The sequence below is a fragment of the Phyllostomus hastatus genome, unplaced genomic scaffold, assembly GCF_019186645.2.
Source record: "Phyllostomus hastatus isolate PE091 unplaced genomic scaffold, TTU_PhHast_1.1 phas_scaffold_501, whole genome shotgun sequence".
Taxonomy (NCBI): domain Eukaryota; kingdom Metazoa; phylum Chordata; class Mammalia; order Chiroptera; family Phyllostomidae; genus Phyllostomus; species Phyllostomus hastatus.
The window spans coordinates 29351105-29359875 of NW_025334033.1; the positions used below are offsets into that span (position 1 = coordinate 29351105).

The 8771-nt window shown below is 42.7% G+C and overlaps 1 pseudogene; it reads right to left on the reverse strand.

Moving 5' to 3' along the window:
* Nucleotides 1–891: 891 nt before the first annotated feature.
* On the reverse strand, nt 892–1393 carry LOC123808838 (annotated as a pseudogene).
* Nucleotides 1394–8771: the final 7378 nt, after the last annotated feature.

The following is an 8771-nucleotide window of genomic DNA, read 5'->3' on the forward strand; positions in this document are numbered from 1 at the left end:
CTATAGGAATGGCACTGATTCCCATTCTCCTTCATGATTTTTTTTGGTTTTGTTTTTTGTTTTGTTTTGTCTTCCTTCATGGTTTTGAAGGATAAACATTTGTGCCTGGAAGAACTAGAAGAAGACAATTTGATCACCAAGTTTTTAGTGACTACTGCTCTCTCTTCCCCTCACTACACTTCTCCCTCTCTCCCTTGCTGCTTCTCTGTACTCTGACAGATCTGGCAAAAGGGCAGCAGGTTTGCAGAAACCTGCCGTTCACGGCCTACCCTGGTACTCTCGCTGCAGAGCGCTTCGGAGAGGCTATTTCCAGGGCTTGGGTGGTGTTGCTATCAGTCTTCGTCATTCCAGTCCTGCCATTGGCCCTGTGAGCTGGGTGCCCACAGAACCAGCAGGCCAGTCCCAGGCATGCCCTCTGGGTGCTTGGGGACTAAAGAAAATATTCGGAATTAGACAATAATGATAAAAAAAGAACAGACCATGTAAAGCTAAGTATTTCCTCTAACTGGATCTTCCTGATGCATGAGAGTCATATGCAGCAGCACTGTCCATTGGAACTTCCTGTAGCGATGAAAATGTTCTACCTCTGTGCTGTCCGACATGGTAGCAACACATGGCTATTGAGCACTTGATATGTGACTAGTGAGGAACTGGTTTTCATTTCATTTTATTTTAATTAATTTAATTGAAACAGTCACATGTGACTAATGACTTCTGTAGAGATACTAGCATGTGGTTTTTAATTATTTATTTATTTTTGCCGTGAAAAGCTTTATTGCTTCCATTTGGTCCATAGCATGGGAGAGGGTTCCAGAGTGGTTAAAAGGCTGCCTAGTGGCTGCAGGCAGAGGCACAGGCACAATCTGACACCAGGGGATGCAGAAGGGACCCTCAAAGGCCTCTGGACTCCAAAGAGTCCAAGTCATGCTTGAGGATGAGCCTTTCAAAAAGATATTCGCCCAGACCAGTCTGCAGAGCTTGTCAGGTAGTTGCCCATCTTCTTGATGAAAAGGTTCTCCAGAAAGTTGCAGAGATAGGGGTCCACACAGGGCACGAAGGTCCAAAAGGGCTGCTTCCAGTTCTTCTCCATGACCATAGCAGCTTCCATTCTGTTCTGGGCTTTATCCCACTCATCTTGTGACAGTTTTTGCAAGTCCCAGAAAAGGGTGCGGCCATGGTGCTGGTTTTGCATCTTCAAGAGATACTGGGTGCCCTTAAGCTTCTCTTTGGCCAACTTGAGGAAGAAGTGGCCCATACCCTGAAGGGCCACATAGTCACAGTCGAAATAGCCCAGAGAGAGGTAGGTGTAAGAGGCCCAAAGGTGCAGGCTGACCAGGTGGTTGACAGCAGCCTCCACCTGAATGGAAAAATTCTAAGGAATCTGGGAGTTCATGATTGCTGGGCAATTGGAGTTAAGCTCAAAAAATGGTATTGGCTGGTCCTGGGGTCAGAGGGCAGCTGAGGTGGTTCCGAAGGTTACAACTGGAAAGGGTTAGAAGGTGGTGGGAGGCTGAACGAAGGGGCATCCCTGGGTCTGTTTAGTTCAAACACTGTTGAAGCAAGAGACAGATCTGCAGGACTGTTGGGCGCACTGCTGACAGACATACCAGTGTTTTAAAAGCAAAGAAGAGTAGGCCAGACATTAGTGACATTACTGTTTGAGTCCTGAGTTCAAATCCTAGCTCTTCTGTGTTATTAGCGTGTAACCCAAGGAGAGACACTTAAATTCACTGTCTCTTTTTACACAGCTGTATGATGGGCTAATAATGTCATGGTGTTATTATGATAGGTAAGGAGGATGGGGCCTTGGGTGAGAAGAAGGAGTCATTTATCGGTGTCCTCAATAAACAAAATGGGCTGCAAGTATCTGGGAAAGGCAGAGAAAGTCCAGGGGATGCATAACCTTTTCACAAACTGGGGAACACCATCTGTGTTGCCAAATTGTTGCAGTTGCATTAAAATCTCATATTTACAGTTCCTTTTACTTTTTCAATGTTTTCATTAGAATCTTTCACTTTTATTCTGAAAAGCAGCCAAGGCAAAGACTGTTAATTTGATTTTGCTGATGAGAAAACAGAAACCCAAAGAAAAGAAACTAATTGCTCCAAAATATTACACTGAGGAGTTAACAGAGGAGAGAACAGTGACTCTGGTGTGTCAGGTACCAAGGCTTACTCTGTCCCATGTTGCCGGAAAGTTCTCAAACCTGCATGAGGTACAAAAAAGCCTCTTCTCAATTCTGTTCCCGTCACCTCTCCAATCAGCCATTAGTGTGATATCTGTCCTGGCATTGGACTATTCACAAAACTGGGTAACAAAACTGTTCTCTGAAAGGTGGCAACTGTAATCTTTGCCGTCAGAGAATCCCAGGCTTATCTCCCACATGACTGTGAAGAAATGCTTTTGTTCTTTCACTATCTCATCCTTTCTTTGGCTGCGTCTGTAAATGCTTGCTACTCAGGCACTAAGAGTATTTCAGCAGCTCTGGGCTTTACTCTAACCTTTGCACAGCCATTTGCCTGTATCTTCATGCCTATGATTATTTAATTGCTTTCTTTTAATACTTGTGAATAAGAGCTCTGTCATCTGAGAAAGGATCAGGAAAAACAGAACCATAAAACTAAAAGACAGGAAAAGCATTTTCCATATTGTGGTGCACAACCCCGCCCCCTATTGACTGAAGCCTGACAGTTTAAAACCACAAAAAGGAATTCTTTACAGCTTTAATGAGGAATAATTGATGTATCATAAATTGCACTATTTAAAGCATATGATTTGATGAGTTTTAACATGTGTGTGTGTCTTTGAAACCACTACAATCAAGATAATGAACGTTTCCACCACAGACAGCTTTTCCATTTTAGGGTGGAACAGGGCGAGTGCTCCCAGCTGAAAACTGTATAGTGGCGCCGGCACCTGCAGGGCCATCTTTCTTTCAATCTCTGTTTTCATTGGAGAGGCAGCTCTCTGTGTGACCTCTGCGTGGCTTTTCCTCCTTTCCCACAGTTACAGCATTCCTCGTTCTATTTACCGCCAACTCTTCCCCCGGTGCTCTGTTTTTCATTCCCTCCCCACTTCCCAGATACTTCCACTGTGGAGCAAGCATCCCCTTTCCCTGCTGAGTCATCCACTTCTTATCTGCAGGCTCTTTTCAATCTTACAAATAAATAAAAACAAAAACAAACACAAAATTAAATGCCTTTTCCTGTCTCCCCTTTCCTTTCTTCAGTCACTCATTGCTCTATGTCCTATCTTCTCATGACCAAACTTCCAGAAATAGTTGTCCAAACTCACTCTCTCCACTCCCTCACTTCCTCTCTCAGGCCATTCCCCTGCCCCCCACCAGGCAGACACTGTTCTTGACCAGGTCACTTACTAACAATCTCCCTGTTGTGACCTTCAGTGAGCCCATCTCAGTCCTTATCGTACTGGGACACTGTTGACCCCTCTATCCTTTACAAAACAGCTGGGTCATTTTCACAAAAGTAACTGATGCTCTTTTTTAAAAAAAAAAAAAAAGAGTCAAACAATACACGAAAACATTAGGAAATTCCTCCTAGATTCACCCTCTCTCACTGCTGTAAGAAACTTCAGCTGCTAGACAGCTACCTCATGCAGTGGCCCGGTGCACAGAGCAGCCTCAGGAAGTCCCAGAAATTAGTCACTGTAGACTTCTGATTTGGGGAAAATCCCTTAGATGCTCTATTATAGACACCATAGAGGCCAAGAAATTGTTATAAACAAACACACAAGCAGAGAAGGGCCTGCATTCAGTAACTCTTCGACTCCTGTCCTGACAGTTGCTTTAACTAGTCTCCTGGTGATGACGTGGTAGCTAGTTCCACATGACTAGTCCCTGTTGGCCTCTGCAGGCAGGAAGCCTGCCTGGCTGTTCCTTTCCTGATAACACCCATTGTTTCCCCTTCCTAAGGCTTATAATTGGGAGAATGACAGGAATGAAGCATATCGGCTGACCCAGTGGCTTTATTGTTTTTTTAAAAAAATTACTGTTTAATTTTTAGAGAGAGAGAAACATCGATTTGTCGTTCTACTCATTCATGCATTTATGACCTGCTTCCTGTGTGTGCTCTAACCGGAGACTGAACCCAATGGAGCTGCCTGGCAAGGTCCTGACCCAGTGGCTTTAAAGGCATATAGGTTTTTAGACACATGCACAAAAAAAAGTGTTCTCATGAGCAATGTTTTTACCCAAGGTAAAGTACAAAACAGAAAATAAAAATTACCCCTAAAATCTCCCCAACCCAGAGCAAGAGCCATAGCAATTTTGGTGAGCATCCTTTAGACATTTCTATGCAGTACATACACATACATGGGGTCATGATTTCCACGTTCTGTAACAGCTTCTTCCCACTCAGAATATGCAATGGATGGAGATCCGAGTCACTAACTGTAGACCAACACCATGATTGTTAATGTTTGCCAAACATCCGGATGATTTACTTAATCAGTCTCCTACTGTTGGGCATTTCCTTTGTTTGCATTTTTTTTTTACCATAAACTACACAAGGATAAACATCTTCTGTTCAGCTTTTTGCATGTTCACAACTTTCTCCTTAAGCTAATTTCTAGAGTGGACTAGCTCAATACAATGTAGCGTACATTTTACATTTTGATACGATTAGGCTCACTTCCTTCCAGAAATGTTATACCAGTTTATTTTCCCTGGACAGCTTGTCACCAACATTGGGCTTTATTCATTTCTGGTTTTACAGACTGATTCAGTTTGTTTGATCAATTTGGATATTTTTTATTTCACTAAGTTCATCTCAGTCACACTTACTATTTTAATTATTATGTATAGTTTTAGTTCTGTAATCTTATCTTGTTTTCTGTTTTTCTGCTTCCTTGGCATCTCTTCCTTTTTTTCTTTCCAGAGATTCTCTTTGTTTTCTTTGTATTTTTTTCATTCTGATAATTTTTAGGGTATTTTTCCTGCTTTTAGTTCTCTAAGTGGACATTTGCACCTTTCCTTAGCTATATCTTTCTTAAATAGTACAGTAGTTACTATGATAATAGCTAATCTTTATTTTTTGTTTACCTTGCCCTCATAACAACCCTATAGTAGTGAGTTTTCTCTCCTTCCTCCAACTAGCCCACATCCCAGGCCTGGGTCATCTAATCTGAGTGTCATGTGTACCCTCAAAATTCCTTTAGAGAGAAAAATCATACCCTGGTGGGGTCTGAGCTCAAAGAACTTCCTGCCTCATCATTGGGCAATGATGATGACTTCTGTTTAAAACCATTTAACGTCCCTTCCTCAGTTGACAGTGCCCCAGAGGCATTGTTTTCTAACCAGTCCAAGCTGCTCTGGTGTAGGCTGCACTTTCACACAGATGACCCCATTGCCTCCTCAGAGCAAGCTGGCAAAAAAGGGTTCTGATCTCCCACATTCATGGCAAGAAAACTGAATTTTGAAAAAAGAGCGTGTGTGATTTGTCTTTGTGATTGGTACTCTGTGGGAACACTCAGCTAGTGTCCTTTGACTGATGGTCACATTAAAAAGAAGAAGAAAAATAAAACAGTCAAAAGCAAGAAAATCTAAAACACCAAATTGAAATTCTTTAGGCTTTTGTCAAAGAATATACTTTTAACTGGGCGCTAGTTAACTCATCTCTCTATTGAAAGAAGTTATATTTATGGAAAATTGTCTGAAGTATATAAAAGTCTATGCATTTCTCTAGATTAGCATTTTCTAAAAGGGGTTGTTTGGATTTTATGCAGGATGTTAATAAGTGTTAAGTAAAAAATGGGTATGGTCAACTAATGAGAGAAAATACTGTGTTGAAGTTGCTTTCAGAAATTGCTCAAATAGTTGCTTTTTTAAAAAATTATGTTTTACCTAGTTGGTGTAGCTCAGTGGATTGAGCGCGGGCTGCGAACCAAGACATCGCAGGTTCGATTCCCAGTCAGGGCACATTCCTGGGTTGCAGGCTACAGCCCCCAGCAACCACACATTGATGTTTCTCTCTCTCTTTCTCTCTCCCTTCCCTCTCTAAAAATAAATAAATAAACAAATAAATAATAAAAATAAATAAATAAAATCTTTTTTAAAATTATGTTTTATTGATTATGCTATTATAGTTGTCCTGATTTTTCCCCTTTGCCCCCCTCCATCCAGTGCCCCCTACTCCCCCAGGCAATCCCACCCACCCCACTGTTCATGTCCATGGGTCATGTGTATAAGTTCTTTGGCTACTCCTTTTCCTATACTGTACTTTACATCCCCATGGCTGTTCTATAACTACTATTTGTATTTCTTAATCCCCTCACTTCCTCACCCATTCTCCCCTCCCCCCTCCCATCTGGCAACCATCTGTAACTAACTCCTTTTCTCTTCCTGCTTTTAAGAGCATCTCTTTATCTTCAACCTTTGGCCTTTTAATTATGATGTGTCTTGGAGTGGGCCTCTTTGCATCTGTCATAATTGGGACTCTCCGTACTTCATGGACTTGTATGTCTATTTCCTTCAACAAATTGGGGAAGTTTTCTTTCACTGTCTTTTCAGATAGAGTTCCAATTTCTTGCTCTTTCTCTTCTCCTTCTGGCAGCCCTGTGATGTGAATGTCAGACTTCTTGAAGTTGTCACAGAGGCTGTTTATACTATCCTCATTTTTTTTAAATTCTTTTTTCTTCTTGTTCTCATGGGTTGTTCTTTGCTTCCTTATGTTCCAAATCATTGATTTGATTCTCAGCTTCATACACTCTACTGTTTATTACCTGTAAATTGTTCTTTATTTCAATTAATGTATTCTTCATTTCTGACTGGATCTTTTTTATGTTGCTGAGGTCCTCACTAAGTTCCTTGAGCATCATTATAACCAATGTTTCAAACTCTGCATCTAACAGATTGCTTACCTCCAGTTTATTTAGTTCTTTTTCTGGAGTTTTGATCTGTTCTTTCATTTGGGCCATGTTTCTTTGTCTCTTTGTTTTGGCAGCCTCCCTGTGTTTGTTTCTATGTATTAGACAGAGCTTCTTTGACTCTGTGTCTTGGCAGTGTGTCCTAATGTAGTAGGTATCCCATAGGGTCCTATGGCACAGCCTTCCCTGTCACCAAGCTGGGTACTTGAGTTGCACCCTTCCTGTGGGCTGAGCACACCCTCCTCTTGTATTTGAGCCTTGGTTGCTTTTGGCAGGTCAATGGGAGGGATTTACCCAGGCCAGCTGGCTGCAAGGATTGGCTGTAACCACTGACCACCAACCTCCAGCCTTCATGGAGGATCAGCTATACAGGGGCAGGGTGATGGTGCTCTGATGTGGTCTCTAGCTGTCCACTGGGTACACTGATCCTGGGGTTTCCTGGGTGGTGCAGGCCGAGGTCAGCACCACCTGTGTTTTGCCTGGGGCATCCTGCCTGAGCTGTAAAGCAATCTGAGATGGCTGCTACTTGTGTTGGACTTGGAGATCCTCAGGAGAAGCCAAGCTGTGAATCTAATATGGCTGCTGCGAGGGCTCACTGAAGCCAGCTATTGCTTACTTGTTTGGTAGGATTTCGGAGCCAAGGCCAGCCATTCTTATGGAAAAGCAGCTTGGGTGGGCTCATAAGTTGGATAGGGCAGAGCCTCTGGGGATCTCCAAGGTCAAACAGCATTAGCCAGGTTAATGGAGTCTCAGATATGGCACCAGCTTACTGGCTCTGTGGGAGGAGGGTTTAGCAAAGGGACAATGGCCTCTGCTCACCTTGATGCTAAACACTTCAGTTCCTCCCTGTATGCCACAGGTGACTTTCAAGCTGCTACCCGGTGCTGAATGAAGCTCAGAGAGAGTGAGTCTGAGTAGGTGAGTCCATGTTTGGGTTCTTTAAGAAGTTCTTTATACTTATAATAAACAAGATTGACTGCCAAGAAAAAAAAAGAAATTTGTTAACCGCTTGGTGCTCCAGAATTTTTTCCATTGACTCAATCCCTGCTGATGTTTGCAGCCAGAAGTCATGGGGACTTATCTCCCTGATACTGGAATCCTGGGCTCCAGGGGCAGGAGGCTTCATGTGGGGCTGGGACTCCTCACTCCTGTGGTATCCCCCCCCCGCAAAGTTTTATCCATGTGGGCGTTGGACCAGCCAGTTCCTCATCAGCACCCCTCTTACCAGTCAGGATGGTTGTGAATTCTTTAATTCTGTAGTTGTCAGACTTTCATTCAGCTCAATTTATAACTTTCCCAAGTGTTGGTTGTTTTATATTTTAGTTGTAATTTTGATGTGGTTGTGTGAAGAGGCGAGCTGTGTCTGCCTGCACTGCCATCTTGACCGGAAGCGACCAGAGTTGCTTTTAGTAGGCTAATGTGCACCATGAATCTATAAGAAGGTATCATATGCAATGTTATTTGACCTCTATTAATATCTAATAGGATACTAGTGTTTTGTGGCACATTATTTGGGAAACAATGATAGGTGAGAAAGGGTTCCATCAAAACCCCCTCTAATTATTAACGGAAGAAAATAAGTTCAGATCTGCTAAGTATAAAGCAAGTTTTTGAGAGAAATAGAAAACACTTCATTTATTAGCTTTCAAAATTAAGAATGGAGATCAGACAACTCTACTTGAGTGAGAAGGTGAACCAGTGTTTACTGACGCTTACTGAATGCTGGCCGTTTCACATACTGTACCTCAGGGAGCCCAGACAAGCTTGGGCAGGCTTCATTTCCCCACTTCACGGGCGATACAACTGAAGCTCAGGATGGATAATACTCTGCTCAAGGTCCACAGCACTTGGAAGTGAGGAATGAGGGCTTGAGTCTCTGTCTGTGTGTT